General features: G+C 42.8%; 1 long non-coding RNA gene across 1 annotated transcript in view; it reads right to left on the bottom strand.

Annotated features, from left to right (window-relative positions):
* Positions 1 to 12,472, bottom strand: part of LOC123847665 (uncharacterized) — a 44,948-nt gene extending 32,476 nt beyond the window's left edge. Inside the window, exon 1 of the long non-coding RNA XR_006791585.2 lies at positions 12,372 to 12,472. This is a non-coding gene — a long non-coding RNA (uncharacterized LOC123847665). The remainder of the gene's footprint in view (positions 1 to 12,371) is intronic.
* Positions 12,473 to 24,450: the final 11,978 nt, after the last annotated feature.

Raw genomic sequence — 24,450 nt, 5'->3', positions numbered from 1 at the left:
CATCTTTGTGTCCTGCAGAGCTTATTACCTTGATTATCTACCATAGATATTCTGTTTGTTTGTGTGAGAATGGAAATGCATTTTTAGTCAGGAGATTTCAAGCTTTTGAAACCATTGCTTTTGATTTAAACTTAAATACCAGTTTATATCATTACGTTGATTTCAACTTAAATACCAGTTAAGTATCGGGACGCCTGGGTGGCTCAGATGGTTAAGCGTCTGCCTTCGGCTCAGGTCATGATCCCGAGGTCCTGGGATCAAGCCCCGTATTGGGCTCCCTGTTCCGCGGGAAGCCTGCTTCTCTCCCTCCTTCCTGCTCGAGCTCTCTCTCACTATCTCTGTCTCTCTCAAATAAATAAATAAAATATTTAAAAAAAATACCAGTTAAGTATCAATTTAAAAAATACGGAAGACCACGACCAAGAAGTTGACAGTTCTGTAATCTGACTGCTAGAACACGGTGGTTTAGGTGGGATGCGGAGCACAAGAATGGAATTTTATCTGGGTTATAGTTATCAGTTTTCAGAGCCTTTGAGGGGAGAACTGCTTTAGATTACAGACACCCGCCCCCCCAAAAAAGATTTGGCAGTTTACAATTAAATCCTAATTTTTGAGGAGTAGGAAAGTCCACCACTTTTGATGGAACTGGGAAGTACGAGAAGTGCTGTGGAAATTCAGGATGTAAAGAAAATTTTTTGCTTATCATCTGGCTTAACCTGATATTATTTTATTGCTTTTTGGTGACTTTTATTGGACTCTGTGATATTTACCTTTTAACCTAAGTTGGAAAGCTGTTTTTGAAGATACCTGTTCTGGAGAAGAAAATGTCAAAGAGGCTGAGTTTGGGGAACTATTAGAGGACAAATATTTCATTAGACAAGGGAAATGTATGAAATTTAGATTACAGATATACAGTGTATTAAGTAAGTGAATTTAGAGAAACTTGTACCAAACAGCAAGACATTGTGGGACTGCTGAGGAGAGGAGCAGGGGAGGCTGTTGAATGTTTACATTCTTTTGTATTTAAGGGTGTGATGAGCCAAGAACACAGTTGCAGTTCATCGAGGAGCATTCCTGGTGCTGCCTCCTCACGTGAATGATATTGTCATGAGAAAAGTCACATGCAAATGAAGGAGGCTGTGATTAAGAAAAGTCACATGCAAAGGAACATCATTTTGGGAAAAGTTTGCTGAAGAGTTCAGGGAGATTTGTCCCCTGAACAAAGGATGAGATTATAAAGATCCTGTAGTGCAAATACAAACAGTTGTACTTGAGACAGTGGACTCAAAAACTTCTGGAATAAATGCAGACCTGTTACGTTTCTTGCTGACTCAGTCACAGGCAGTATAAATTTGACAAAAGTGGATGAATTCACAATTGCCTTAATTTCCCGGTGGTGGTCTTCCTGTATGGAGGACACCGGAAACTATTCCTCTTAGGACCTGATTTAATCCTGCAGCAATTGTGGTGGCATACTGCTGTTAGCAATTTTTGCTGCTTCTCTCTGCTACCAAGGAGATTCCAGCTCACCAAAAGTGGTTAGGATTGTGTGGTAGGCAACCTCCTGGTATTTATGCCCGTGTGTAATCCCCTTCCCTTGAGTGTGGGTGGGACTTACTAAGTCACTTCTAACAAATAGAATTTGCAGAAATGATTGGATGTCGTTTGGAAAAGATCCAGTTATACATAGACTGTGGCTTCCTCTTTTTTTTTTTTTAATTTAGTTTTATTATATTATGTTAGTCACCATACAATACATCATTAGTTTTTGATGTGGTGATCCACGATCCATTGTTTTCATATAACACCCAGTGCTCTATGCAGTACATGTCCTCCTTAATACCCATCACCGGGCTAACCCATCCCCCCACCCCCTCCCCTCTAAAACCCTCAGTTTGTTTCTCAGAGTCCATAGTCTCTCATGGTTCGTCTCTCCCTCTGATTTCCCCCCCTTCATTTTTCCCTTCCTTCTCCTAATGTCCTCCATGCTATTCCTTATGTGCCACAAATAAGTGAAACCATATGATAATTGACTTTCTCTGCTTGACTTATTTCACTTAGAATAATCTCCTCCAGTCCCATCCATGTTGACGTAAAAGTTGAGTATTCATCCTTTCTGATGGCTGAGTAATATTCCATTGCATATATGGACCACATCTTCTTTATCCATTCATCTGTTGAAGGGCATCTCAGCTCTTTCTACAGTTTGGCTATTGAGGACATTGCTGCTATGAACATTGGGGTGCATGTGGCCCTTCTTTTCACTAGATCTGTGTCTTTGGAATAAATACCCAGTAGTGCAAATGCTGGGTCATAGGGTAGCTCTATTTTTAATTTTTTGAGGGACCTCCACACTGTTTTCCAAAGTGGCTGTACCAACTTGCATTCCCACCAACAGGGTAAGAGGGTTCCCCTTTCTCTACAACCTCTCCAACATTTGTTGTTTCTTTCCCTGTCCATTTTTGCCATTCTAACTGATGTAAGGTGGTATCTCAATGTGGTTTTGGTTTGAATTTCCCTGATAGCTAATGATGATGAACATTTTTTCATGTGTCTGTTAGCCATTTGTATGTCTTCTTTTGAGAAGTGTCTGTTCATGTTTTCTGCCCATTTTTTTTAAAAGATTTTATTTATTTATTTGACAGAGAAAGACACAGAGAGAGAGGGAACATAAGCAGAGGGAGTGGAAGAGGGAGAAGCAGGCTCCCCGCTGAGCAGGGAGCCCGTTGCGGGGCTCGATCCCAGAACCCTGGGATCATGACCTGAGCCGAAGGCAGACACCCAACGACTGAACCACTCAGGTGCCCCTCTTCTGCCCATTTTTTGACTGGATTATTTGTTTTTTGGGTTGTTGAGTTTGAGAAGTTCTTTATAGATCTTGGATACCAGCCCTTTATCTGTAGTGTCATTTGCAAATATCTTCTCCCATCCTGTGGGTTGTGTCTTTGTTTTGTTGACTGTTTCCTTTGCTGTGCAGAAGCTTTTTATCTTGGTGAAGTCACAAAAGTTGATTTTTGCTTTTGTTTCACTAGCTTTGGGATATGTATCTTAAAAGAAGTTGCCGTGGCCGATGTGAAAGAGGTTACTGCCTATGTTCTTCTCTAGGATTTTGATGGATTCCTGTCTCACATTGAGGTCTTTCATCCACTTTGAGTTTATCTTTGTGTATGGTGTTAGAGAATGGTCGAGTTTCATTCTTCTGTATATAGCTGTCCAATTTTCCCAGCACCATTTATTGAAGAGACTGTCTTTTTTCCATTGCATATTTTTTCCTGCTTTGTCAAAGATTATTTGACCATAGAGTTGAGTGTCCATATCTGGGCTCTCTAATCTGTTCCATTGGTCTATATGTCTGTTTTTGTGCCAGTACCATGCTGTCTTGGTGATCACTGCTTTGTAATATAGCCTGAAATCCGGCAACGTGATGCCCCCAGCTTTGTTTTTCTTTTTCAACATTTCCTTGGCGATTCGGGGTCTTTTCTGATTCCATACAAATTTTAGGATTGTTTGTTCCAGCACTTTGAAAAATGTCATTGGAATTTTGATCGGGATGGCATTGAAGGTATGGATTTCTCCAGGTAGCGTAGACATTTTAACAATGTTTATTCTTCCGATCCATGAGCATGGAATGTTTTTCCTTCTTTTTGTGTCTTCAATTCCTTTCATGAGTGTTCTGTAGTTCCTAAAGTATAGATCCTTTACCTCTTTGGTTATGTTTATTCTGAGATATCTTATGGTTTTTTGTGCTGTTGTAAATGGAATAGTTTCTCTAATTTCTCTTTCAACAGTTGCATTGTTAGTGTATAAGAAAGCAACTGATTTCTGTGTGTTGATTTTGTATCCTGCCACATTACTGAATTGCTGTATGAGTTTTAGTAATTTGGGGGTGGAGTCTTTTGGATTTTCCACATAAAGAATCATGTCATCTGGGAAGAGAGAGAGTTTGACTTCTTTGCCAATTTGAGTACCTTTTATTTCTTTTTGTTGTCTGATTGCTGTTGGTAGGACTTCTAGTACTATGCTGAACAATAGTGGTGAGAGTGGGCATCCTTGTCGTGTTCCTGATCTTAAGGGAAAGGCTCTCAGCTTTTCCCCATTGAGGATGATATTCACTGTGGGTTTTTCCTAGATGGATTTTATGAACTTGAGGAATGTTCCCTCTATCCCTATACTCTGAAGAGTTTTAATCAGGAAAGGATGCTGTACTTTGTCAAATGCTTTTTCTTCATCAATTGAGAGGACCATATGGTTCTTCTCTCTCCTCTTATTAATATGTTCTATTACATTGATTGATTTGCAAATGTTGAACCACCCTTGCATCCCGGGGATAAATCCCACTTGGTCGTGGTGGATGATCCTTTTAATGTATTGTTGGATCCTATTAGCTAGGATTTTGTTGAGAATTTTGGAATCCATATTCATCAGGGATATCGGTCTGAAATTCTCCTTTTTGATGGGGTTTTTGCCTGGTTTGGGGATTAAGGTAATGCTGGCCTCATAGAACGAGTCTGGAAGCTTTCCTTCTGTTTCTATTTTTTGAAACAGCTTTAGGAGAATAGGTATTATTTCTTCTTTGATTGTAGCTTCCTTTTGAGCACACACTCTCACTCTTTCACTCTCTTTCGGGTCCCTCTGTCTGCAGGAAGGGAACTTCCATGCCGTGAGCCGTCCTATGGAGACGGTCTAGTGAGGATTTCTATTGCTGTGCCTTGTGCTGTGGGACAGAACACCCTCTACCATTTCTCTCCTGTGCCTTCACCAGCTTTTCCCTTACTGTGCTGGTTAAGAACAGAGATTCTGGGTCCAGACACCTCCTTTCAACTCCTGGCTCCACACATACCACTGACAGGGTGACTTGGGGTGATTTAATCTAACATCTGCATGCTTTGGTTTCCTTATCTGCAAAACCAGGGTAATAATGGCACCTACATCACAAGGTTCTTGTGAGAATTAAGTGTGTTAGGACATGGTAAGGGCTTACAATAGGCCTGACACATATTTTACAGCTACTTCCTAATACTTTCTGAAATTCAATTTTGTTTGTTTGTTTGTTTGGGGAGGATGTGACAAAGAGCCATGTTCTATTTTAAGCATAAAATAGAGCAAAAAGCATCTCAGATCTGCCTGTAGTATTCTTTTCAGCTAATAGCTGCTTCGCTACTCCACTGTCTCCCTCCAACAGACGTCATAGCTTGATGGAAACCAGCATTCTGACCTCTCCAAAATTCTCTTTTCCTCCCTCCCTGCCTCTGTCTCTCTTCCTTTTCCTTAACCAACACTACCTGGTTCTACGAAGACTTCTCCCAGCCTGCATACTCACACTCATCATCCCATTTAGCATGAACTCTTGGAGGATGATCATCCTTAGAATGAGAAGAATTATTTTTCCTGCCACAAATCTATTTCTCCTCCTGTCACACTAATAACATCAATATTAAAGTATTAGGATTTGGGGTGAGAGATGTAATAAGATTTCACTTTCTAGTTTATTTTCTTCCTCTAAAAAAAGAAAACTTGGTAATACCAATTAAATACATTTCCTGACTGTACAAGAACCATGTACCCTCTGGCTTTGTCCTTGATTGTATTTGGGAATGAAGACACCACACAGAGTAAAGATGAAAGTATAAATGAGAAATAGAAAAGAAAGAGGCTGAATGCAGAAATAATATCCTCCAATAGATGTTAAATATGAAAAAAGAATGCTTGACAATACTGACCCTTGGGAGGGAGAGCTATGGAAAGGCTTGGGATATGTTCCTGTCTCTGCACTACATGAAGTGACAGATATCTGTCTCCCCAACCATGTAGACCTGTCACTTTAGGGAATACGCTAGACTTGGTAAATCCTCGTGACCCTTCCCTTTTTGCTTGGTAGCCTGGTTTATCCCTGGGCATGCCCACAGACCTCTGACCCTGAGGTATGAGCAAGGGAAAGGTCTTAGCTCATCAACTTTGGGCTAGATGACCTGCTCTGGGTGACTTCAATCCCCAAGGGCTCATTAGTTGAGCCCCTTATACCCAAGTTCCAACTCATGGGATAAGGGCTAAAAATTAAAGTATTGTGTGTGCATTAGGTGCAAGTCTTTTATGTAAGTTAGGTGATTTAGCCCATATTCACACTATAAATTTCTAGGAAATAACAATAACAAAGCATTATAATCACATGTAGAAATTGAGAATGAAATCAATGTATGGAGTGCTAAGACTGGAAGGCCTTTCGCGGTCCTCCATTCAAAAACACTTGTTGAGTGGAGGAGAAGCTGAGATCTAGAAATAGAGGACTTGCTGTAAGTAGTGGCCAACTCAGTGTCAGAACCCCCAAAACGGTGCTCCTTGCACCACGTGATAAGCCCATTATAAAGCTCAGATCTGCTTAGCTTTCAAGCAGAACCATATGGACAAACTCAAAAGCAGAAGCCACACATCAGTCCGAAGATGACCATTTCTAAAAAGCCAAAGCAACCTAGGGCCCGACTGGAAAGCATAAATGTGTTAATATAATACTTCTCTTGACCCCGTGACTCCCATTTACCAAATGTGCTATTACTCTTACTTCCTTTCTAGACGCTTGGTTACAGAGATGTTGTTTCCTCTCATTTTTACTCTCTATGACTAAATAAAATTTCCTGGTTAGAAATCTCTTTAACCCCCTGTAATTCAGCTTCTGTTTCTACCCTTTTGTTTAAGCTGCTTTGACAAAGTGCATCATCAGTAGCTTCACATTACCAAACCTGATGGCGGATTTCCACATCTGCTCTTTTCTTTCTAGAACTCTCTGCTGCATTTGACACTGTGAAGGAGTCCTCTCTTGCTTTCTGTGATGTTACTGCTTCTTGCTTTCTTCTCTCTTTGAACACTTCTTCTCAGTCTCCTTTTGGGGACACTTCTAACCACCTAGAATTCTTGTTCTCTCTGGATTGTTCTTGCTTGATTCTTTTATGTGCTTTCTTGGAGATATCACATTCAGTCTCCAAAGTTTTAATCTGTATCTGTTTTGGTTACATGTTGCTACAACAAACCACCTGAAACTTAGTGGTTTAAAACTACCATAAATTAAGATCTCCACAATTCTGTGGGTTAAGTGGGTGGTTCCTCTGCTTTTTGTAGTATTGGCTAGGGTGCTAAGGGGGATGATAGTTCCAAAATGGCCTCCCTCAAGTGGCTGGTGATTGATGTTGGCTACTGACTGGGAGTTCAACTAGGGCTGACAGCTGAGGGTCTTTGTATTCTTCTGTATGGTCCCTGCCTCATGGATGTTGAGCTTCCTTACAGATGGTGGCTGTGTTCCAAAAGGAAGGTGGTAGAAGCTGCCAGTTCTCTTAAAATGGATTTTCAAAAGTCTCAGATGTCACTTTTGCTGCATTGTATTGGCTAAAGAAGTCATGAGGCCAGCCTAGGAGAAATAAACTCCATCTCTTGATGGGGGAGTGTGACAAAGGTTCTCTCATTGACCAAACTCCCCTCAGGCTTCCCTGAACTCCTTTTCAGCTAGGCCTGACTTTTGGATTTTTGTGTACATCTGCATTGTCCAATTTTAGCGAGAATCCTGCTAAGCTGGTTTAGCCAGAATCCCTCATCTTCCATATCTGATCACCCTCAGTATCTGATCAGTTCCTTATCCTCTACCATCCCCTAGGTGGTGTCTGATCACCCTGGCTTATCTTCAACAAGAATCCTGCTAGATCAGTTTAGCCAGAATCTTACATTACCCCCAACCTTTCCTTTTGGCAATTTTCAGCCACCGACCCCCACCCTGTTCCTTGGCTGTAGAGTCCCACTTGCCCATGTCATGTTCAGAATTGAACCTGGTTCCATACTGAGGTCTCTTTTCCCTTAGTGCAATAGTCCTGAATAAAATCTGTTTTCACTTCTGTGACTACAGTCCAGTTCTAGTTTTTCTTTGACAAATGGCATATACATTCAAGGAGAGAAGGAATTGATGGTGGATATACTTGGAGATTACCCACCATGGTTGACTCTCTGACCACAACAATGAACAATATTCCTACGTGCAAAATGCACTCATTTCTCCCTCAAAATTCTCATCCCCTTACAGCATTTGCTCAAAGTCTGGGATATCATCATTTAAATCAGGTATAAATGAAGATTTATACCTGATTTGCTGGTCTGCTTCAGCCATGGTGTTTTGGGTGTGGAGATTTATGAGACATAATAGCAAGCCATCTTACAGTGACATACAATTGTCAAAAGGAGACAGAATAAAACAATGGATGTTCCCACTCAAAAAAGAAAAAGAACAGGAGGCACATTGACACCACTGTCCTTAGCAGTTCTGAAATTCAGCTGAGCCCATGTGGTCATTTTCCTCTGACTCCAGGGGGAGAGAATCTTCCTTGATTAAGAGTTTATTTCTGCTCCTTGTGAGTGGTTTTCCATGGCTTTTGGCTCCTCCCTTTGGAATCTTGGCTTCACCTTCTGAGTTGCCCTTCTTTTCCTAGAGGAAATACCCTCTGTTTGCCACTGAGGAGCTTTCTCAGTCTGCTTCCTGCTCATAGGAAGTTTAGGGTCCAGGGATCTCTTTTCATTTCCCATGATCCATCCTTTACCACATTCCAGATCTGTAACCTAAACATCGTGCATTTTCATTCTCCAGTGAAACATTTCTCTTCTGATTAATAGTTTCCCAAGCCCTGCTTGTTGAATTTAAACTGACATAATTCCTTTTTAAAACGTTGTAGGCTCCCAGTGTATTAAATTATAATTCATACCCACAAATCTCCTTGAGATAGGATCCTCAAAGTCAGTGTGCCATGGGGCAAAAATCTTTAAGGTTCTCAGAAGTCCTATCATCTGGCAGAAAGGCTAGGAAGTTCTCCATGACAAAGCTCTTTTATCTAGTTGAGAAGCTTCTGAGGCGCTACCTTAAATCTTTCTGAGGTGTCAACAAAGGGTCTTACTACCACACCCTTGCTCTGATCTTTACCAAAGGCTATGTTTTCTTAGAAGCTTCTGGATTTGATTTTTCCCTGTGCCTATTTCTTTCTTTCTTTTTTTTTATTACCCTCCCCCCTCTTTTTTTAAAGTAATCTCTACAGGGGCACCTGGGTGGCTCAGTTGGTTAAGGGTCTGCCTTTGGCTCAGGTCATGATCCCGGTCCTGGGATCCAGCCGCTTGTCAAGCTCCCCGCTGAGTGGGGAGTCTGCTTTTCCCTCTCCTTCTGCCCTCCCCCCGCCCCCAACTCATCCTCACTCTCTCACATGTGCTCTCTCTCTCTCCGCAGTAAATAAATAAAATCTTTAAAATAAAATAAAATAAAATAAGTAATCTCTATACCCAACGTGGGGCTTGAACTCACAACCCTGAGATCAAGAGTCTCACACACACCCCCAACTGAGCCAACCAGGCACCCCTCCCTGTGGCTTTTTCTTACCCTGAGGATCTCTTGTTTTCCCAAAAAGCTGCAAATACAAAATTGTTTTAATTTTCCATCAAGCAGGTTTTACATCAGAAATACTGCCTCTAAATTCTGCTTGAAAGCTAAACAGTTCCTTCTTAATCTCATCTCATTGCTCTTGTGCTTTATCTTTGGCACCTAAAGGAAGCCATCACTCTGCCTGGAAATCTTAGCCAGCCATCATTAATCAGGCAGTCTACTTTTCATGTTACTGTAGGCAACATTTCACTAAATAATTCTGCCAATCCCTAATGCATGTCTTTTATTCTCAAATCTTCAATATCAATTTCCTTACTGCCTTTTCAGTCTGTATGTCTTTTCAAAGCCCCCAGCTTTTACCTGCTGCTAGCTTTTAAAGCCAATGTCATATATATGTATATATGACATTTATAAATATAAAATTAGGTTTTTGTTATAAATAGCACTACACTCTTTCAGGTACCAATTTATCTTCCTAGTGCCATGTATTAAAAAGTTTTTAAAAAACTAGTGGCTTAAAACAGCAACAATAACCATTCATAACCATTCATTATCACGATTCTGTGAGTTTAGAGTTTGGGCTTCCTCATAGCATGGCAGCTGCATTCCATGATCCAAGAGGAAATAACTAAAGATTACTTGTCTTCTTAAGGCTTGAACTCAGAAGTCCCAGAATGTCTCTTTTCCAGCATTTGTTGGTCAGAACATTTACAAGTCCATATGAGTTTCCAGGGAAGGGACACAGAGTCCTCCTGTGGGTGGGGGAGTGGCGTGTGCATTACCCAAGAGAAGACATTGATGGCGGTCACCTTTGAAACTAGTTATTACAGCCTCTAGGCCATAAGTACTGAATTTACTTTCCCAATTTTATCATCATTCCCTTTATTTCAGATGCATCTGCCTCCTGTTGGATGTTTCCACATGTACCTCAAATCCATATGCCTGCAACTAAACTCATCATCTTCCCTCCTGGACATGTGTGTCATCCTATGTGCTTTATTTTAGTAAATGACAGCCATCCAGGCCAGAAACCAGAATTCATCCCGGTCCCTCTAGTTCTATTACCATCCCAGCTCCCATGCATGCACAGCTGACCAATTTTAGCCCTTCGCTCTTTCTCAAATATGCCCCCTCTTCTCTATTTCTAATATTATTCCAGTTTAGGCCCTCAGCATACTCTCTTGCTTGGCATGTTGTAATAGCCTCTTTCTGGTTTTCATGTCTCCATTATAACCTTGTGGTCAAGTTGAGGTGTGGTTTCACGTCAATTTGGCCACTTGATGAAATAAGTAAGATAAAAGTAGAAAGAGGAGGAAGAAAGGAATTAAGGAAGAAATAATTTTAAAAAAAAGGAATGAAAGAGGAAAGAGAAGAACCCTAGCCAGGCATCAGTTAAAATTAATTAGGCTGATGATGTCATGGTTTAATTTGTGGAAGGTAAAAACTAAGAAAATACCACTTTTGGGCCAGTAGACTGACTTTTAGTAAAAAGAAAAGTGTAACTTCAAGACAAACGTTTTTGGCCACTTTCTAACCAGTTTCTGACATAAGGCCTCCCTATAAAGAACTATAAGAAAAGTAGTTAAAATTGCCATTCTCCTAGCCAATAATAATAATAATTATATACAGATACATATCTTTAACAGTGTTGCTAAAGTGGTCTAATATCATAGTACTCCTTTGCTTAAACTCCCCCCTATGGCCACCCAACTCCTTAACTTGGCCCACAGAGCCATGTTTGGCTGGACTCTCATGTGTTCATTCAACAAATGAAGATTTGTGTGCCTTTAACATGTTAAGCTCCCAACTGTAGCTCACCTATCTTCCTCCTCATACTTTATACTACTCCTACCCCCAAACTGCTTGTTTCTCCTTAGACACCCTTTTTATTCCTGTTGTTTTGGTTGGTTTCCCTCTGCCTCTTTGTCTCCCTAACTTATTCCTATCCACTCCTCAAGATTCTGGTAGAAGCCACCTCTGTCCCCAGGACTGGACTATGGGCATCCCAAACACCCCACATCTACCCATCATCTTCTGTTCAAATAATACTGGCATTACCTGTTGATGACTCTATCTCCCTGTAGCCTTCTTGAGAAAAGAAATTATGTCTTAAGAGACACTATAATAGGGCTGCTGGGTGGCTCAGTTGGTTAAGCAACTGCCTTCGGCTCAGGTCATGATCCTGGAGTCCCGGGATCGAGTCCCACATCGGGCTCCCTGCTCAGCAGGGAGTCTGCTTCTCCCTCTGACCCTCCCCCCTCTCATGCTCTCTGTCTCTCATTCTCTCTCTCGCAAATAAATAAAATCTTAAAGAAAAAAAAGAGACACTATAATATAGTGATTTATAGCCCAGTCTCTGAAGACTTACTGAGTGTATATCCCAGCTCTAGTATTTATTACCTGGATAATTCTGGGAAGGTACTTAGCCTTTTGGTGCCTTGTTTCTGCATTCTTAAAGTGGGGATCATATTAACAGGCATAAATATTATAGATTTGTTATGAAGATTAAATGAGTTAATACATATAATATACTTAAAGCAGTGCCAGATGGGAGGTGGGCGAGGGGATTAAGAGTACACTTAAAATGATGAGCACTGAGTAATGTATAGAATTGTTGAATCATTACATTGTACACCTGAAACTAATATAACACTGTATGTTAACTATACTTCAATAAAAAACAAAAGCAAAAACAAAAACCAGTGCCTGGAACTTGGAAAGAGGATAGCAAGCATGACCCGCTCTTACAATTGTTATTATGAGGATGATTCATCTAGCACAGCACCTAATGCCTCATAAATATTTGTTGACTTGAATTCCTTCTTTTTTCTCTTTTCACTTTATGGCACAATCTTCCTTTTTTTTTTCCCACCAATTTCCCTAATTCTCTGTTTAAGTCACAGACTGTCTTTAACCTTTGAAAGGTGGGATTTCCCACCCCACTCTCCACCCACCCACCCCAACTCCCTCTGACCTGGGGACAGTTGCAGAAGTAGGTGAGATCCAAAGATATAGTTCTATTTTCCACCTCTTAGCACTGGTGAATATCTCCTTGGCTGATTGCAAAGGTTCTTTCCCAACACCAGTCAAATAGAGTCAATATCTATCAGTGGTTACTACTTCTTCATCTGCCCACATCCTGAACAAAACAGATGGGGGAATTCTTTTCATACCCAGAAGAATCCCAAAGGTATATAGTCAATTTGAATGCCTAATTGCCAACCATGATTCAAAGAAAAATGTAGCAATGAAAAAGCATGTGAGTCCCTTGCCATAAAAACAGCTCTCTGACTGAGGAAGGGAGTGTCCCCTAAGAGCTAGAACCAGCCAATAACCAGAAATAGTGAGCTTGTTTCTTGGCTATCCCTATGGTTTCCTGTATGAAAATAAAATGAAGTTAATCACGTTTGCCCCTCGCCAATATGGCTGCCCCAGTTGTCAGGAGACATTTTCCTACAGCCCTATTCTGAGAACTTCTTCCTTTTAAAAAATTCCTTGCATTTCCCTGAAGCTTCCTGCACAGAGAGTCCTGACTTCTGAATTCACTCTTATTTTTAAAAGGATCACGTGATTCCTTTGTTACAAAGGCTCTATTACTGCTCCTCTCCAGTAATAGGAAAAAACTCTATGTTAGTCTTTTGTCTCAAATTCCTCCTTTTTCTTTATGTGCATGAGGAACTGAAGCTCTGCTGCCTTTGACATGTGGCCTTGGCTAATAACTGAGAATCTCATTATAATATCTCCTCTAGGAGATCAAATAGAGAGGACCTTCTTCTGGAGTTCCTGGTGTGAGTAGGGCATCTGAAAGGATGGTTTTCCTCTGAAAAATGTCCTCCACTCCTCTCTTACATTTTAGAAGATAAGTCTATTTACATAATGCCAACAAAATGGCTTGGTTATGTAAAAAATATAATATGATAAAATAAAAACACCTCCAAATAGCAACCTAAATCAAAACAAAAGCAAATACAAACAGTAATGTCCTTTCTGCTTATACCATAATGAAGCGAGTTACATACAGATTCAGCCAGGAATGGAATGGAATTACTTTAATGCAGTGCTTCTCAGTGGGGCTATTGCAAGAAGGTGAGCTCCCTGGGTCCCTGCCTTCTGAGGGTCAGTAGTGCTCCCCTCTCCTTCCCATCCCTCCCCAGATATTGAGACAGTCCAACAGAATTCTACAGATTCCAAAGGCCATCCCCCATCCCAGGGGACAGGACTACATTCTCCCTGACACCAAGCTGGAAATCCTGTACTAAAGAAAGTGAGCAAGGAAAAACCTTGTATTAAATCCCCACGTGCCCTAAAACCCTCCCAACATGTTAGTAGGTATTTTTTTTTTTAAGATTTTATTTATTTGCAAGAAAGAGAATGAGAGACAGAGAGCATGAGAGGGGGGAGGGTCAGAGGGAGAAGCAGACTCCCTCCTGAGCAGGGAGCCCAATGTGGGACTCCATCCCAGGACCCTGGGATCATGACCTGAGCTGAAGGCAGATGCTTAACTGACTGAGCCACCCAGGCGCCCTGTTAGTAGGTATTTATGGTCGGCCCCAATTGGAGCATTCACTGGCTTCTAAGAGATCACTTTGCATGAGGACCACCTCCCCCTGCCCTTAGTTAAGTAATCCATTCTAATTCAATCCAATCCCAAACTGGGTCAACCAGTTTCAGTCCTCCTAGAATTGTTCACTCAGAACTTGAAGCTGTCTCATGAATGGCAACTCCTGCTGCTGAGGATCCTGAGCTGTCTCAGTCCTTACCTTTCCCAAGATGCATTAACTCTCCATTAAATTGGATTAATCTCGCCAATATCCTTCTTTACAATTGCCTTGTTTCTTATTCCAACCACAAGTGATTTTCGCTAGCAGCCAAAAGTTCTTAGCTAATTTATCATTTTAATCCCATGTTCCCAATTTTTTATTTTATGTGAAGTGATAGTTTGGGGGGGGGGGGGCGCCTATTCACACCAATTTTAACAATGGGTTGAGATATTCCCAAACAAGACAACCAAGAATTGACTCCTTCCTCAGTAGCATCCATGGTGCTCATGCCTAGCAGGGATGAGAATGACCAAGCCATTGTCCTTCTTTATCTCTGGAAAAGTCCAATCTGACTTTCCGCCAGAAAAAAAAAAAAATTGCTTATGCTCATAAATTGGCAAAATATACCTCTTGCTACAACAGACATACTGCCTCTCAGGAGTCCTTTTGGATAAATTTCCCTAAAGCTCCCTGCATCTTTTTGCCTTTCTGTCATCCCTGCAGCGCACACAAACATTGTCCAGACCTCAAAGATACAATGATTAGCTGGTACTTTTTTGGTTCATTAGCCCTTCTGATATATTAGTTGATTATCAAAAGAAGTTTCAGTATGTCATAAAATCTGTTTGGTATTAAGTTGATACATGATGTGTTTTTCTCCATCCAGCTACATAGTTTCCTTCAAATCTGGACCAGATGAGCACCCTGGGACTTGTATGAGCTCATGTGTGTATCTGCATGGAATGCAGTGAACTGCCTCCCATTGGATGTGTGGAACACGTGCTTGGCCCAAATGGAAACATCCTTAGGCACTGATGCCTCAATTAGGGAAAAGATAAAGACACAATATCAGATATGGCATCTGTAAAACATTAATGTCTTGGTGATGCTCTCTATTTAAGTCTATTTTTTGGTTTTCTTTGATGGCTAGTTTAGGCAAAATTGTGATGTGCATAAAATTGCCCATATCCAGCCCCCCTTTGGGAATAGCACCCCACCTCTGCCCCTGCTGATGGCTCCTTCTCGCTGCCTCAAGCTTGCTAAAGCCCCATTGTGTGCTCATGCCCATTCATTCAGTAGGCCTCTTTTGAACGTCTATTAAGTGCTAGGTATAGGGGAAAGGGAAGGATAAGAATAGTCCTTGCTTCCAAGGTGCAGAGGAGGGGACAGAAATGGGAACAGACAATTGTTTTACAGCAGGATACATGTACGATTAGGTGCTCCTGGAGCAGGTGAAGTGTCCAAACTAGTCTGAGGGAGGGTGTGTGAGGCAGGGAAGGCTTCCTGGAGGACCAACCCAGGAAGAGAACCTTGAACAACACCCAGGAATTAGGGCTGCTGCTGGCCCATCAGGTGCCTTTGTGTGAATAAGAGAAGAGCACTCCTTCGGGCAAGAGGCAGTTTCATGCTGAGCGCACAGCTTGGCAGGCTGAGTGTAAGCTGGATGTGGTTCCTACTCACCCTCTCAGCTAGGTGGCCTTGTGATATCAGCAGCCGGCAGAGCCTTCCATATCCATGGGGAGAATCCATGAATATTCATTTCCTGGGGCTGCCGTAACAAATTACCACAAACTGCATGGCTTAAAAGAACAGGAATTTATTCCCTCGGGGTTCTAGAGGTGAGAAGTCCAAAATTAAGGTGTTGATAGGGCCACATTCCTTCTGAAGTCTCTAGGAGAGAATCCTTCCTCGCTTCTTCCAGGTTCTGGGGGCTCCAGGCATTCTCTGGCTTGAGGCTGCATCATCCATTCTCTGCCTCTGTCGTCACATGGGCTTCCCTTCTGTGTGTCTCTGTGTCAAATCTGCCTCTGCCTTTCTCGTATAAGGACTCCTGTCATTGGATTTAGGGCCTCCCAGGTAATCCAGAATGATCTTGTCTTGAGAACTCTAAGTTGATTATAGCTGCGAAGACCCTTTTTCCAAATATGTCACATTCTTACATTCTGGAAGTCAGCACATGGACATCTCTTTCTGGTGTTCATCATTCAACTCACTACACCATGTGAAGGAGGGAGGGAAAGAGCTTTTAGATAGGGCGCAGAGTACAGAAAGCCAAGGAGGTGTGGGAGGGCATGTTGGTTCTGGGAATGGCATGGAGTACGGAACACAAGGTTCTGGGGGTAGGGTAAGAGCTGAGGTTACTTGGGAAGCAATCTGCTGGCCACGAAGGGCCTGTGTGCTGGCCAACAGGCTTGGACTGTGCCCTGAAGGCAGTGAACAGGCTTTTCATGATCTTAATTTTAACTCAGAAAGATCACTGGGATTGAAGGTCAGAGGATGGATTAGAGGAGGGCGAGACTAGAGGTGAAGAAATTCCTCCCAGAGGGTGTTCCTGCTCCTCAGGTGAGGAATTCAGTGGCCCAACCTTTGAAGAAGAGACAGTGAGGATAGGGGACCCAAACACAGTGATTGGTGACTGGTGTGAGCTCAGTGGGGAGGGAGTCAAGAGTCTGGGTTGATCTCAAGGTGCCTGTTAACATTCCAGTCCCAGCAACGTGCACACCCTGTCATCCACATTCACGTGGTGCTGGACATATTAGCTCTTGACAAACAAGCCATTTGTACTTTAGAACTGGAATGTGAGTATTCAAGAAATCACATCTGGACTCAAAAGAACATCCCCCTTGTGCGGGGTTGTCAAAATTCATGTCCATCTGGAACTTGTGTATGTGACCCTTGCAAAAGGGTCTTTGCAGATGGAATCAAGTTAAGGATGAGGTCATACTGGATTAGTGCAAGTCCTAATGCAAGGACTGGTGTCCTTCTCCAAAGAGGGAAGTTTGGACATAGAGCTACACCGGGAAAACATGATGTGATGATAGAGGCAGAGACCGAGTGAGGCTTCTACAAGCCAAGGATGGCTGAGGGTTGCCGGCAACTAGCAGATGCTGGGAGGAGACAAGAAAAGACCCTTCCCTAGAGCCTCCAGAAGGAGCGTGGCCCTGCTGACACCTTGAGTTTGGATTTCTGGCTTCCAGAACTGGGAGAGGATAAACTTGCACTCTCTTAAGCCACCCAGTTTGTGGTAATTTGTTAGCAACCCTAGGAAACTAATATACATCCCTGAAGGTGGGATTTCCACACACTGTGGACAGTCCTGGGGAGTGATATTTCTGGTGCAGAAGAAAGAGCATGTGATATTTGTGGTACAGAAGAAAGAACATGGACCATCAGGGCATGCCCAGGCCTGTCACTGCGCCATGAGTCTCAGAACAGACCTTCACCTCAGAGGGGTCTCGTGAGGATTAGATGAGAAAACGAGTGTGTCTATTGAAACATTGTTTAGGATGGTCCCAAAAAAGGGTGAAAGTGACAATGAAGGTGGTGGTGATAGCAAGTTGTGGGGTAAGATTCATGGATATTGCATGCTATGGGATTAAAAGAAGCACGTACACACATCTATACATACGTACACATTTACTATACACACACAGACACGTTCACTATGATGTCATGTCACCTAAGAAAAGTAGCTGGGCATAATCTACTCCTGTTGTTTAAAGAAATGAACACATCTAGGGCACCTGGCTGGCTCAGTGGGGGCAGCATGCGACTCTTGATCCCGGGGTCGTGAGTTCGAGCCCCACGTTGGGTGTAGAGATTACTAAAAAAAGTAAACTTAAAAAAAAATTAAAAATGAACATATATCTATCTATCTGTATGTGCATATGATTATGTGAGCATGCGCAAAGGGGTGGGATGCTCCACAGCCAACCAGTGAAGTTTGTTACCTCAAGGAAGGGGATAAACTCGAGAAAAGAGTGTGTCCATGGTGGGCGTTGTGTCCTACTTCCTGATCCCACACAACCCACTAAAGCCACTTCTGTCATCTCTATTACCCACTGCTTTTTCATGCTGCTTTGCTTTCCAGCCGACGCCATATGTTGACAATGAGTTTAAACTCATTATTGTTCTTTTCCTCTCCCCTCAGGAGCTCCATCTGCCCTGGCTTCCTCCCTGCTGCCCTCCAGGAGGGATGGGACAGAAAGTGATCTTTCCTGGTCCTATTCCATCTGTAGGCATCTGGCATAAATCCCTGTTGGGGCATAGCTCAATAATCTCATTTCTTGATTTGGGGAGCCCTGCTGCAGAAGTCCATGGGCCCCTGTCTTCACGCCTTATTGAGATCCCTGCACCTGGAGGCCTTCCGGTCCCCTTTGTCTCTGGGTTTCTCCTGGTCTATCAGTCCCCGCCTGGAAGTTACACAGAAACTCCAGTACAACAGGCCATGGGACCCAGGGGGGGCTCCTCCATATGTGCATGTGTACCCTTCTATCAGCCTTCTTTATTTGTATTTATTTATTTATTTATTTATTTATTTATTTATTTATTTATTTAAGAGAGAGCAAAAGCCCTCAAGTGGGGGGAAGGGCAGAGGGAGAGAATCTCAGGCGGACTCCCTGCTGAGCACAGAGCCAGAGGCGGAACTCGATCTCAGGACCCATGAGCTCATGACCTGAGCCGAAACCCAGAATTGCACACTAAATGGACCCAGTTACCCAGGCGCCCCATGATCAGCCTTCTTTAAACCACCCTCTGGGCAGCACCCTGTTCAAGGGATTTCCAGTGGTCTGGAGCTATACCTTGAGGGGTGAGCAGCAAGCTTCTTGCACTTGGAGTTCCCATTTGGTCTGGGTTTTCTGATTCCCCTCACTTCCTCCCCACCTAGGTTTCTACCTGAAAGGGGGGTACCCAGATGGAAACTCTTCCTCCTCCTCTCTCCCCTTCTTGACCTCTCCTGGGAGTGGGAGGGCTCTCTCTTCCCTTTCTGTCTTTTTATCCTTTTACCCTTTATCCTCTTTGTCTTCTGCTTCACAACATTTGCTGAGGTGAGAAAAAAATGAGGAAGGGCTTCAGAATGAGAGCTCAGATTATCGAAAGGGAAAAATACATTGACAAGGTTTTCCAAAACGTTATCCTTTCCTTTTACCCACCTTTAAATTCATTCATTAGTTGCTATAGTGGGTTGAGTGGTGGCCCCTCAAAAGATATGTCTGCATCCTAATCCCTGGTACCTTTGAATGTGACCTTATTTGGAAAAGGGTCATTGCAAATGTAATTAAGTGAAGGATCTTGAGACGAGATCATCCTGGATTGTGCAGGGGCCCCAAGGACAATGACAAGTGTCCTTATATGAGGACACAGAGGGAAAAGAGCAGAAGGTCATGCTGGATGGAGACAGCGACTGGAATAATGTAGTTACAAGTGAAGGAATGCCAACGATTTCCTTGGCATCTCCAGGAGCTGGAAGATGTAAGGAAGAATCCCCCCTCCCAGAGGCTCCAGAGGGAGCACAGCCCTGCCAACACCTAGATTTTGAACTTCTGACCTCCAGAAGAGAGAGAGGATAATTTTCGGCAGTTTTAAGCCACCGAGTTTGTGGTGATTTGTTGTGGGCCCTAGGGAACCAATACAGACTGACAATGAGCATGACATAGTTTTGACATTAAAATAAGCAAGAGGCAAATGCAGTGTCTGTAGAGGACCTGGCGGATGGGAGCTCTGTAATAGCGGTTCTCATTCTAACGGGAGCCGGCAGCCTCTAACTGTGCCTCCGGGGACCAAGCTCTCTTGACCCTCTTAGCAAGATCGCTAATCCCTTCACCTGTTCTCTTTGCTAATATAACTGTTCTTTCTGTCAGGATGCTGACAGAGTTCAGAATCGCTGTCTCTTGATACTGATCATGCAATAAAAATGGCAAGCTGATTAGTCAGCCGGAGGAGAGAAGCCTTTTTCCCATTATAAGCATGATCTAATGCTGTAATCACCTAGCCTGCTGCCAGCAGCCAAGTGCTCGTGGTCCGGCAGAGGCCCCACAACAGGTGAGCCCTGTTAACAGGCATCCGACTACATGGTTTCAGCTGCCCTGCAGACCAGCCTGAGTCTCATTCCCTGAAACACAAGCACTACACCCAACTCATGTGTCCCTGAGCTCATTACAACCTTCCGGGGTCATCCTTTTAAAATATGCAAATAAAACTGAGTGTAAACATAATTTTGGTGGTCATTCTCCATCTGAATGGTGCTCCTGACCGCCCAGATGGACTCAGCGCCTTCCATCGCCCCTACAGCAGTGCTAATGTGAGGCTTTCTGGCTTGAGTGAAAATCTGAAGGAATTTCAGTGCACAGAGAAGAAATGTAAGTTCAGTGCTGGCCCTAACCCCACCCCAAAGCCCTGGGCCATATGGCATCGCACCCAGTCCCTACTGGTCTTCCTTGATCTTCAGGTTCCAGCATATTGCTGAGTACAACCCTGCTCTTTGCTCACCTCTGCACAGAATTTCGCTTTGACCATCTCTTTCCTCCCCCAGTGCTGGACCCCAACAGCTTCTTCCCTCCATCCCACCAAGGAGAGCCCCAAATCCATTAACATCAGAACAACTCCCCACCTTTGACTTTGGTATACACAGAACTTGAGGCTTTCCTGTTCCAGGATGGAATTTCCCTTTTTTCTACAGTTAAAAGTCCAGTTAAGTGCTTTCTCCCCGACTAGGAAGCCTTATCTCTCACAGACCAGTTTGGCTTTCCATTGTTAGCAGCACAAAGAATTGGCCGAAGCTTTGAAATTACGATTCTAACTTAATGCTTCTGAAGAGCCTGGATCCAATTCTCAGTCAGGATTAATGTCCACATACTGAATGTCCCTCCCCTTACCTCCACTACAGGCAAAGTTTTCTTCCAGCCCACAGGCAACTGGGTCTTTACAAAGCAGAAGATGCACTTCCATTGTGTTCCAGCATTGTGTGACTTTGGGCAAGAAGTTCACTTGCCTGACCTCACAGTCTCTATCCGTAAAATAAGAGTAATAAGACCTCTTGCATAGGGTTATTGTAAGAATATTTAAAGGCAGAATTTAAGAAAACTATTTAGCATGGCACCTGTCATTCAAGAAATATTCAAGAAATCCTAGGCTCTACTTGTTTCTCTATATGATTAAACAATGGTTTGCTTTGTTGCCTTATACAAGTATTGTAATGTAGTTCTAAGAATTACAGGAAGATTCAGAAACTAGTTAACAAAGATACACTGAGTCTCCAGAGAAACGGAAATGTTCTGCTTTGTTGAATATGTTTTTAGCTATGTCTTTGCACATGTCTGTACTTATTTCTTTAAGATTAATTGCTACATCTGGAGTTGGTGGGCAAAGGATATTTACATTCTTAGGACTTGGACTTCATATTGCCAGATTGCCCCCCAGAAAGTCTGTACCAGTGTGCATTCTCCACAGCACTATGTCCAAGTGCCTTTCTCTGGGAATCTTAAGTTTTTCTCAAAATTTATTAATTTGATGGGTGAAAAGTGTGATCTCATTGTGGTTATCGAATTGCTTTTTAAACCTGGAAAACAAAAATCCAACAATTCCAACACATGGATTTTAAAGATGAAGATCCCAAGACTCAGAGAGATTAACTGACTTGGCCAATTCACCTAATTAGTAGGACGACACAAATCCATGTCCCATGTTTCCTAACTCTGGAATTCTTTCCATTATACCACTCAGGAGAGGCAGATTTAGCCTAGAGGTAAAACCACTCAGGGCCTACTTAATAACAAGGTTCAATTAGACCGGAGGGAGTGTGCAGTTGAGGAGTCAATGAAGGGAGCTCTAATTAGTGTCTGGCTAATTCAGCATCACATAATGAGTATGGCACGCTCCGTGTTAGCGCCACCTACTGGTGAGAACTTAAGCTCGCCCAGGATTTCTCTCTGAAGTCGAAGGTAGAACGGGGGAAGAGGAGAGATTCAGACTGGTTTAAATTGTTTTTCTCTAGGGAGGAGTAGACAGAAACAGAGTTCAGTATGGAGTCGCTGAGTCATGAACCATTGGGACTTCAGTTGCTGTGGTCTCCTGAATTGCTGTGAACGAAATTCCAGTTTCCGGTAGCGGCAAAGTCAGTTTCCTGTTCTTTCTATTGTGTACATGGAATGGAACTTTCTTCTTTTTTCTATAACCTAATTTCTAGTTTAAGCCCACATTCTGCTAGTGGCAGGAAACTTAATATAGAGGGAATTCCAGAGTAAAATCACCCACTTCGGTGTTTATGCAGTCATTTCTGGTTCCAGTCATTTAATCCAACGTTTTATTCCCTTCCCTTCTTCCTGGGATTGCAGCTAAGATCCTGGAGGTTTAGGATTGTTTAAGTGTAGGAAATGGGGTGCTGGGGTGGGTGAGGAAGGGATGGTGGTGGTTTGGTCCACAGGCATCTTAAATCTGATGTAGGCCTGGTCTTCAGCCCTTGGCATCTATTCGTACTGGCACCCAATGGCCATATTTGACATCCTGCCCAGGTCTCAATTGTTAGGGAGCCTTCCATCTCTGATGTATCCTCTTCATCCCAACTTCAACCCCTGCTCAGTTCTTCTGATCTTCTTTTAGCCATTTTGTGTCCATATGGGGGAGGGTGCAAACAAGGGAAGATGCTGTCCTACAGATTTTTGGTCATGGGAAAATCCAAGGGCTCTCTCAGGCCCCTTCTGCCTGCTTCACCCTGGTGCCCTGTCTAGGCTGTTATTCCTAGTATATGGGACAGAAGTTGGCAAACTATGTCCTGTAAAGGGCCAGATAGGAAATATGTTAGGCAAATCCTCAACTCTGCCATTGTAGCACGAGCAGCCAAAGACAATTTGTGGACAAATGGACATGGCTCAGTTCCAATGTAACTTTATTTACAAAACTAGGTAGCATGCCAAATTTTACCCTTGGGTGGTAGTTTGCTGGCTGCATATATTTTTCTGTGGGTCCCTCCTAACTCCAGGTAGCTTTCAGAGAGCAAGGCACACATTCTTTCATGTCCTGGTGCCACCCAAATCTATCTTGAGGATCTATTACCCTGCCTCTGAAAGTCATAAAGTGTGGGAGAAGGCAAGGTACACAACCCCTCAGGGATCTGTCAGCCTGTAGGCTCCCTTACCCCCTCTCCTCTTTCTCTAGCCAGAGCAACCACCCTCACTTCTCTTTCCGTTCTCTTGTGTATAGTGGATTTTATGTCTCACTTACTTGGGGTTTAAGTTCAGTTTAGATTCACTTTAGATTCAGTTACACCTAGCTCTTGCAAATCACAAACCTTTGCTCTGGAAGCTCTAAATTCTGTAATAAGAGTCAAGAGCCTCAATGGCTCAAGGTCAAGAACTTGATGTTTTATTCTCCATGTTCTTCATAATCCTTCCCTTCCCTGGGAGCCATCAATGCCTCAAGTGACTCTTGCTAAGTCTGGGCCTTGACTGAATCTAACCCATACTCTAAGGGCAGCCAAAAATAAATTTTCTGGCCAGAGTCTTCATCTGGGTTTGTCATATGAGGAACTGAGAAGAATAAGGTTGACCTGAAATTCTTAGAAAAAGCTGCCCACTCAGACGAATAGAAATAGATGCTTTCAGAGCAAAACCGTTTAGAGCAGAGCTTTTCAAACTATGGGTGAAGACACATTAGGACATTGGGACAGGGGTAGGCAAATTTTTTCAGTAGAGGCACAAATAGTAAGTATTTCAGGCTCTGTGGGTCATGCTTAATATGCAACTCTCAACTCACTACTACTCAACTCTGCCATTATAGTGTGAAAACATTCATGAACAATGCATATGTGAATGAGTGTGGCTGGGTGCCAATAAAACTTTATTATGGACACTGAGATGTTAATTTCATGAAATTTTCACATGTCATGAAATATAATTCTCCTTTAGATTTTTCTCAGCCATTTAATAACATAACCATTCTTAGCTCATGGGCCATGCACGGAACAGTTGGCTGGTTAGATTTGGCCCTTGGGCTGTAGTTTGCTGACCTCTGCATTAGGGCATCAGGAAATCAATTAAGGGAGAGGCTAGACCAGGAATTAAAAAAAAAAAAAAAGAAATGAAAAATGGGAGAATGAAGAAGATAGAAACTGTCAGACTGCACTGTTGTCAGAAAAGGTTTTGTGAGATGTTTATTTCTGTTAATTCGCATACATATGTAAGCATTGAATGGAAGCACAAAATGTATTTCTTACTGCGTGTAGTAGCTGAAAGCTTGCAAAATCATCCATTTTGAGAAACATTCCTTTCAGCATGACAAATTTTTCTCTAAAGAGTCATTCCTTTATCCATTCCACACCTCCAGATTTTTTTTTTTTTAAGATTTTATTTATTTGAGAGAGAGAGAATGAGAGACAGAGAGCATGAGAGGGAGGAGGGTCAGAGGGAGAAGCAGACTCCCTGCCGAGCAGGGAGCCCGATGCGGGACTCGATCCCAGGACTCCAGGATCATGACCTGAGCCGAAGGCAGTCGCTTAACCAACTGAGCCACCCAGGC

The sequence above is a fragment of the Mirounga angustirostris genome, unplaced genomic scaffold (assembly GCF_029215605.1).
Source record: "Mirounga angustirostris isolate CCGP_5_RB_7025 unplaced genomic scaffold, mMirAng1.0.hap1 SCAF_2, whole genome shotgun sequence".
Classification (NCBI taxonomy): Eukaryota; Metazoa; Chordata; class Mammalia; order Carnivora; family Phocidae; genus Mirounga; species Mirounga angustirostris.
Note: the sequence above shows the minus strand (reverse complement) of the source record. Positions and strands in the feature narration are given on the sequence as shown.